The 9,905-nt window shown below is 31.4% G+C and overlaps 1 long non-coding RNA gene across 1 annotated transcript; it reads left to right on the top strand.

The window, feature by feature from the left end:
- The first annotated feature begins 4,660 nt into the window (after window positions 1-4,660).
- Window positions 4,661-9,588, top strand: LOC136276309 (uncharacterized). Its single transcript, XR_010714796.1, has 4 exons — window positions 4,661-4,726; window positions 6,764-6,927; window positions 7,527-7,855; window positions 9,451-9,588. It is a non-coding gene; the product is annotated as an uncharacterized lncRNA (long non-coding RNA).
- The last annotated feature ends 317 nt before the right edge of the window (window positions 9,589-9,905 follow it).

The following is a 9,905-nucleotide window of genomic DNA, read 5'->3' on the forward strand; positions in this document are numbered from 1 at the left end:
GAATCAAATAATTTGCCATACAAACGAATTATCTTAAAAAGTTATATACTTCGCCCATTTAAACCAACAGGATATGTCTCCTTTCAAAGTTAGAATTATTCAAAGTAAATAAAGTAATTTCTTTATGGGCAAAACAAAACAAAAACCCGAACCAAACCAAACTGCATCATGGGAATGTAAGAAAAGGGAACCGGTTGGTGTCGTTCCCGAATGATTAGGTTTTTTCCACCCGCTTATTATGCGTCTATTTCAAACAAAGCAAACTTCAGAAATATTAGTGAACAAAATGTACACAAGTTTATTTTTGATTTACTAAAACATTATGACCTTTATTTTTAGCAATGTCAAAGTCGTAGTACAATCATAGCCGCCTCAACGTCAGGGGCAAATTTCATTAAGATCGAGGCAAAATAACAAATAACATGGTACCTTTTTATGCCGTTTGATTTTAAAACAAACCTTGTATATCATTTTTTTCCATTGAAATAAGGCTTAACTGATCGGGAAAACTACTGTTATTTACCATCGTTTAAAAGCGTTCACAATATTTTATATAAAATCGGTCAAGCAGCTTTAACTTTTTTTTTCTGCATTGGTAAAAGCAATCTTCAATTCACCAACATCGGATATATGATGTATCGGTGACATATCTTTCGATGGTTTGGCATTTCATAATTGTCAAGAATAAAAATTTACGCGGTAGAGAGAGGACGCGATTTAGGAGTATGAAGCATCTCGTGAGTTTTAGTTTAATGAATCTGAATATAGTCAATGTAATCTTATCATATATCTATATAATTCAATTAAAAAAAGAATATGATTGTATGTGTTGTAAAATTATTGCAACAAATAAGGGTTTTTTTTTTATTCCATTTCGCTTTTTTCTACACACACGAATAATCATTTTGTCTTATGGTTTTCTGCATTTAACAACTACTTTATTCCTCCGAGTATTTGTATTTTATCGTACAATGGCTAAAAATGCTATAAATATACGTAATTAGGAATCATTCTTTGAATATTGTGAGGTGATTATTTAGGTCGTGTTGTGTTCAAATCCATAATGAAGTACTTTAATTTTGGCTTTATTGAAATAGATCACGCCCTGACAAATCACCTCATATAATACTCAAAATGATTCCTGATTCCTTAGGAATAATGATTAAAGACATCTTAGTTTAGGATTTTCCTGAGATACCTTTGGTTTTTATCCGTAAGTTTGTATCGTCGTTGCGTGGACCATTAAGACAATAAATCATGTCTGCAAGTTTAGGGCAAGTTCAATCGTTGAACTACTTCATGTTAAGGTCGGTGGTTGAGATATTGAAAAGTTAATCATAGCACATAGTTAACACTACAAACGACCCACCTACCATGATATCGACAAAATGAACTGGGCCAACACGGTGCTCGTACACCAGAGGTCTGCTACAAATATCTAGATTGCGACGTTAAAAAAATTTTGCAAACACGCTTCAGGGCACGTTACTTTAATTCTTCGTGAAATTGCTTTATATTTCAATTTAGTCATAAGACTGTATTTAAAGTAACCGCATATGTTAAGTAAAGAAGCAAATGCAAAATATACGAATAAATTTTGTCCTCAAAGGCTGTGACTTCATTTCCTTCGAAAAATTATCATCCTAAAATCACTGCTTTTCTCTGATGCCAGGCATAAACTTGATTTTCTTCAAACTACATGTTAAATAGAATTTAAAATTTAAAAAAAGAATTCGAGCCTTATGTTTGTTTTGTCCAGATAAATTATTTAACAAACAATTGAAATGGCGTAGCAACTATCTGGCACAACATTTACAAAATAATTATTTTATTTGAAAAAAATTAACATTTTTTCATACTTATAGTGATTTCACAAGAAATTGAGAGCCGATTTCAAAAAGAAACTTCAGTGTTTACCCCTACACTTAGAATAGTAAAGCGAGCTATGTGTTGCTAATCACAATGTATCACGATGTTTCAGCGATATATATCTATATATTTACTTATTCTACTGTCTTTGACTGAGATAAAACCACAAATAAAAAAAAGTACATGTATATTTAAATACAGTTTATCAATGACGCAGAAAATGATGACGAATTCAGGATTTTTAATGAATGACATTGAAGTGACATCGACTACAAACGTACAAGTAGAATGGTCATTTAGTCATTTAGAAACTGTAACAAGGGCACGCATGACGATGAATACCAAATATGTCAAGATGTTTGTACCGAAAAAATAGAGCATTAAACATCCCAGGAGAAAAGGTTTCATCACTTGTGGAAAACCCAATAAAATGCCTAAGAAAATGGTTCGTAGAATCGCCGACTGACAGCAACCAATCATAGGATTAAATAAGTATTAACATCATGACCGAAGAAAGTAAACACGCGCTGACTACAAGTATAATACAAGTTTTGATTAATGAGCATAGAATCCTAACTACTGAAGCTGATGAAGATGGTGCTAAATTATGCGACTGCAATCAATGCCGTAAAGAGTTGAAAAGGGCATTACATGGCTACTTAAAAGCTGGTTAGGAGTTCCACCAAGCCTTATTTTAATCGCAAAACGGCCCGACTTCAGTTACTCCTGTCAGTTGTGATTGAATGCAGCCTGGTGATGTCATATAAGAAAGTCAGATGCAAAGAAGTTCAGACAAGGTCAGATTGCAAAATCCGCCATAACAGCAGTAGTCCAAGCAGTCGAAATCCTGTATAAAGGAACATACTCGAAAAAAATATACAGACAGAGAAGGGATTAGAATGTCAAACTTTCAGCAGCAGGCTGCAATGACGTAGAAAAGGGATTGTGTAGCGATGAGAACGCCAAGACAATAGGTTTAAGATCAGAAGGAAATTAGAAAATAACGAGTTGCAGAACTTGGCAAACCGTAGTCCTGGATACGATGGGAGCCTCTGCAACAATTTATTATCTGAGCTATGGAAAAAGGACCAATACAGAATTGCATTTCTTTAACGATCAGTATACGATGCCTTACTATCACCAGCGAATCTACAACAATGGAGATAAGTCAAAATTCCTAAATTTAACTGTTTGGGAAAAGACACCATAACTCATATCTTATCCGTATGTTCTGTTGCACTGAAATATAGACTGCACATGTTAATACGCGACAAAATTTCAGAAGGTTTGTAGATGTGTTGGAGAAAAAATCGAGGAACAGAAGACAGGCGACATCGAGAAGGGAGAACTTAAAAAGGAATAATAAATTAACACAAGAGGGTGGCTGGGAAAAGAAAATAGACCTAAACAGAAGCAAGGAACAGCGATAATTGCCATGGGGCCGACAATACCAGGAAGAAAAAAGCGACGAGGCACATCAGAAAAAGAGATCGTAATTTACGGACGTAATCGCTGACTGTAGGGGAAAGGGTTTTATACCTTTATTGTTCCCAGCCGAGGATGAATGTAAAAGCGTCCTAGCTCAGTCAGTGTTAAATCTGTTTTAGAAGCTAGGGACTGTGTCGACAGCGTGTGAGGCTGCAGTTCGACAAGTCGTAGAGACAGAAATCTACGAATAGACTCTTATTCTAAACAAACAAAAACGGTTTTAAAAACCACATTGCACCCACATTATCGTTTCTACATCTGTTGTAATCAATATATAAATTAATTCTTTCTTTGTGTTCCTCGGATTTCCCTAATTAAAAAATCTCTTTTACTTCCACCGGTATTCACTTAAGTGAGATTAAAAAACCAAACTCTTATTCATGGTTATCATTTTTACGATTCAAGTATAGCTTTGTTTTATATGGCTTTATAAAAATATTTTCTTTCAATCAAACAATTCAATCAAAAGCAGATACTTTATCTAGAAACAACTGAACATTGAAGGGCTGGAGGGTCGTGGCTTTTCGTTTAAAGGTATAATTAATCCCCTTAAGAAAAAGAGTACTGCATAAATATATTGCATAATATTCAAACTTTGAAATATTTGGACTTTTTTATAGTTAATAGCTAAACAAATCATGTTCAGCAATTTAAGGAAGATCTTATTGTTAATTTGTTGATTACCCAGCCTCTGTAACATCTCAGTAAAAACAAAAAAATCTTATTAAAAAAACAATTTTCACCTTTAGAGATGGGATTTTAAAACATGTCATGTATTTACACTACTTGCCAAAAATCATATGATAAGACTTTAATCTTAGTTTTTTGGGCCACTAACATTACGGCTTTATCGGATAGATGTATACTCGTATGTAACAAAGGTACACTTTATTAATTTGTCTGCTTCAAAGAAAAGAAAACTGTCATGCATATACACTGTATTGCATAGTCATCAGTTTAATTTCAGAACAATACATATTAAGTATGCATAATTGCTTTAGATTAGCAAACTCTAAGCGTCCTGATACCATTATGGTGAAGGCCAAACATCAGGTAAAATGATTATCAAAATTTTTTTCTCTTATTTTGTTGAAGAAGAGAAAAACCTCTACGTAAACATTTTTGTGTCGTTCAATTTTAATTGTTTGTACTGGACATTTTGAAAAACGTTGAGTAAACACGAGCTGCCATTTATCTCCTTCGATCTTGCAAGAGTTTGATCTTTCGTTCTGACTACAAAAATATTTTTTTCTAATGTCTGTGTCATAAATCTTTTTTTTTATAAAATTCACATGACTTAGAATTTTAATCAAATCAGCTTTAAGAACAGTGAGCAGCAAATCAGTTTCTTAATTTTCTTGTCCAAAAGGTAAGATTTGCATACATCATATCAATTTATAAATCTTGTTGATATTTTTTCTGTGCAAGTTCATAAAACAATTATTAAAAAGTTGTCAACTGTAAAATATAACCCGTAGGAATCTTTGTAATTATTGTGTAAATGAATATTTCATCAACCATATGTTATTTATTAGTCATTGTATTGGTAAGGTAAAATCTACATTTCATGATCAACAAAGTAAGTTTTTAAAATGAGTTGGTTTAAAATTAATAATTCTGAATGCCTTGATAGATCTTTTGCATGTGTACAAAAAGGGCATTTTTGATATTTTGAGATCCAAGCGATGAGTTAAAAAGCATAGTATTAATAATTACAACATGGTTAAGTGTTTGATATAACATGATTAAAATAAATAATTTACATGTTTATGTACAAAGCTTAAGGTTATATTTTCTATGTATAAACCCCAAATTTTGGTAAATTCTTTACAACATTTAATAATGAGTGTATTATTTTGAGAACATGCAGATTTCTTGCAAGGGAAATTATAGCTTCAATGTCACAAACAACATAAAAATTTCTTATACTTGAAAGGTTCAGTGTACATAGTTCTTTTGATGCCAGAAACTACTTGTTGAGGAATTTACTTATGTTAAAATGTAAATAAAAAGAAAAACATATTAAATAAAATTTCAAATAATGATTTATAAATGAGACGGTACAAAATTATCACATGAAAAAGTTAAAATGTGAGTTTCATCGTGGGCGACTATTGCAGACATAGTTTTCTATTTTAAGGTAAAGATCTAGTAAATCAAAGGTGCCTACAGGTTTATGAAATTCAAGATATAAATTATTTTGATGATGCTTCATAACAATAGCTTTGTTTCATAGGGTGAACCGGGGCTTGAGATTTTGGGAGACACAAAAAAAATGTTGTAAAAAACCATTTTCTATGAAATATGAAGGATAAAAGTAACAAATCTCGGAGTTTTGTGTATTTTTGACTGAAATATATCTAGAATGCCTTCAGTCTCGCCAAAACGGTATTACACAAGCTCTTGACCTCCTTTTTAAAATGATGTCAAATAGAATATAGGTACCGGGATTACATGTCTCGTGATTAAATATGGAATATAAATATATTGTTTTATTTTCTACATAATTTCTTTAAAGCCGTAAAATAAGGGGAAAGATTCATCAAATCAATTATGACATAATGGTTCTAGCACCAAAAAGACAGTCTGGAATTATTTACTAGATCTTGACCTTAAAAAACACCAAAGAATTGAGTGATCCACTCAGTTTTAAGAAAATTACAGGAAAATGCACTGTTTATGACATCACAATTACCCTTGTGAAATTTTAATCAGGTAACTATTCATAGATGTTTTAAATTATGGGTATTCTTGTGTAAATAAATGTAGAAATGTCAATTGTTTTACGTTTTTGATAAATACCTTAAAACAAGGCAACATATGACTGAAATTGTACCTTCACTCAGGTGACAAAAGTATATCATTTTTCGATTTACTACATATTTTATTAAAAACCAAAATTTTTCAAAGAAATGTTCAAAGAAAAACCCTTGTTCAATTTTCAAAAGACTTTAATAAATTCAGGATTTTTGTTTAGCTTTTTTGGTATCATATTTATATATTTTTCAAACGTTCTGTTTCAAACATTTAGTATTTACAATCCAAAGTAAGATTTGTTGCCTATACATTGCAAACGATAATGTGTAGAACTTGAAATTATCCTGTGTTGAGCTTGAAATACCAAATTTTACTTATGTGTTTTCATAGAAGTATTTCAATGTGTGTCAACAATTGCAAATTGAATCCACTGTAATCAATTTTTTTCAAACTCTGACAAAAAATAACAGCGGAAAACTTAAAAAAAAAAACAGTCTTGTTTAAAAAATATATAGATTAATAAAAAAAAAGGACATAATTTTGTAAATGCGTACCATTGATGTATCAAGAAATACATACAGGCTGATAAAATTTCACTATTAAATGGAACAACGTAAAGTTATTTCAAAATATTTGAATATTTTGCTAGAAATCTAAAAATTCAACGCCCTACATAAAACCAGATCTGTCAAAGGAATGAAACCTCTTTTGTTCTCACTCCTTCTTTGTCTGACATTAAACGAAGTTTATGGAATCTATGGCGGTTGCATGAGCTATAGCAGCAGTCCGAGCAACGTACCTGGACATATCGAGGTAAATCAACTATAGAACTCTGACTCTGTAAGACTCGTTATTTATTGCTTAAAAGAAATGCGGTAAAACATTTGCCAATAATTTTATTAATATTAAATAAAGTATCTTGCCATTAGGGAAAATATGCTCTTGTTAACATATCTTAATATAACGTTTATTTATTTAGTTAGTTACAATGTAAATTAGTTCAGTTGTAATCTTGGTCACTACGTTTTCTTTCTCACAATCAATACTCATGTTAATATATACTTAGAATTGCAATGAAAATTCATATATATTTAAGGATTAAGGAATCATTTTTTGAGTATAATTAGGTGACAATTCTGTTCGTGGCGTGATGGTGTGATCAAATCCAATAAAGTCCGAAGGGCTCTATGATCTTTAGGTTGATGGTTCATTAAAAAAAAGCTGATTGCTTTCAGACCACTGATTATTGTATTCCGGACAAATATATTGTCTTCTGCTATGTAAATTTAAAATGAAGTAAGATCCTTGTTTACCTTTATGTAAACTCTTAGATTAATTTTGATAAAAATTAGTTTGTTTTCATTGAGTGTATGAATTTGATTATTTATTTTCCTGGGTTTTTTTTCGGAAAGGTAAAACTTTTTTTTCTCAATGGATGGAAACTTCAGCGAGGCCCATGTGAAAACTGCACAGAAAATGACGAAGGATCAGAAGTGACAGCTCGACGGAAGCAATACATAAATGCTACAAATGACCCTGAGGCTTTTGGAAAATGGTCGTTTGAATGGGAATTACGAGGTCCTCAAAGAATAGGATATCAAAATCTTACATATAAAGTCAACAAGAGGATAAGGGATGTTGTTATAATGGTCAATAAACACGAAGGCTGGGAATTAGAAAGTTCTGAGATAAATTTACTTGTGTCTATAAACACCAGCGAACCTCGCAGATTTGATATAATGTAAGTAACCAAACTAACAAAAAATTACATCAAAACTTTGTTAATTGTCATACACACAGTGCTTCAGTTTGGAAAAACTGTTCTGCTTGATGGATCATTCTAATAGTGTCAATTATTTTGATTTCAAATTGAAATAAATGTTACGAAATTGTCGAAACGCCATTTACTCTCTACATACAATAGATTGACTATGAAAGCATAATACAGACTGTAAATGTCTTACTGATTCATATACTAATAGCTACTAAAATATTACAAAACTCATCAGTTATAGCGAGGTCCTTGAGACAAATGTTTATTTTATTTTATCCGTAATCCGTCATATCCGTATAACGAATTCGTAATAATTACAAAATGTGTAGCAATCACATCGTCATAAATTGCAACAATTGTAAATACAAGAAGTAAGGAATCATAATTATATAAATACGGGTTGGTACGTGATCAAATCTACCATAAGGCCCTTGTATGTTAGTAAAAGTAATCTCTCTATCATCCAGAACTCAGCCTCCAAAAAAAACTTAATTAAATATTGACGTTTTGCTAAAGTCCAAAATCAAATTTGTTTCTTTCTTCATCAGTTTTGTTATTTTCGTCTGCAAAATTGTTCAAATGATTTTTAACTTTTTTGCCCTAGAATGAATGATTTTTAAAATCCAACTTGACTTTAATGCAAAGATAAACTCGGGGTATTCAATCATTTAAACAGAAATCGGCTTTAGAGGGGCATGGTCACGATTTTGGTTAAAAATTATTTTTCCGATTTTAATATTTACAATGCTTCAGAAAGGTATTTTTAATAGGCAACCGAAATTTTAGTGTCATTTATTGAGTTTAAAGCGAGTTACAGAGCTTGAAATTCTTCGGTATGTAAACAAAGCGTTTGTTTACATTTTGAATGTTGAAATAAAAATTTTAGTTTTTAAACTTAAAATGAATATGTTAAACGTTAGGAACTGTTTATCCATGCCTAAAATAAATAAAAAGATATACAAGTAAGATGGAAAAGATTTTTTTACTGGTATATTGAACCTATGTTAACAAAAACAGGGCACGAGCCTTGTTTACATTAGAAAGAATTGTAAGCACTTTATCTTGCTTATAACTCTACGAATCAATCTCAAAATTAATTTGATTATTAGAAATGCCTTACTGATGCATTGTAAACAATAGAAATCAAAAAATAAAATTTGACCAAAATCGCGACCATGCCCCTTTAAAGGGATTTTGTTTGAAACGTTGAAACCTGTGCGGAAGCATCCTGAAATGGAGTGAATTAAAGTTTGTTCAAATTATAATTGTCCAGGATAGTTTGGAGCCACAATTAAGAGCTGAACATTATTTATTTTTTAACATCAATCAATAGAGATCTTTTCAGCTACACGGTTAACCAAAAAACTTGTTAAACGCTTAACGCTTAGATAAATAGGTAATCAGAATAGCTAGAAAAAAGCACGGAGAAATGTAGTAATGACAATATATCATTCACAAATATATATCACTTACTTCCAAATACTATAGTATACATATTCTTTATTCCTTTTGTCAAATTCGAACATCTTTACCTTTTTTGCCTATTTATAATGCTTTTCAAGGTTTGAAAATGTAATGGATGGGACTTTGACGAATATGGGCCGAGCTGTTCCAGCATTTCTACAAGTAAAAGTTGATCCATATAACCGGACTGACACAGGAAAACCAAACAGTAGTCCTGTGGTCTTGGTAAAACCGTATTACAGGTGAGTTAAGTTTGCTATCTAAGCTCAATTTAGTTCAACAACACTCCTTCATTGATTACATATATTCATGACATTGCTATTTTAGATAACACAAATACCAAAATTCATCGCTATATATGTGTGATAATTTCAGATACAGTTTTGGGATTGTTAAAAAAACTTCCTGTTCAGTCATTTGTATCGCCACATTGCTATAGAAGGGAAAAGATATTATACAAATTTTGACGGGTTTGTCAGCAATTTTGATGAAATGAGCCACTGAAGAACAAACTAATTTTATTCCTAACAAATGTAAGAACGGATGAAGACAC

Source organism: Magallana gigas, chromosome 6 (assembly GCF_963853765.1).
Source record: "Magallana gigas chromosome 6, xbMagGiga1.1, whole genome shotgun sequence".
NCBI lineage: Eukaryota > Metazoa > Mollusca > Bivalvia > Ostreida > Ostreidae > Magallana > Magallana gigas.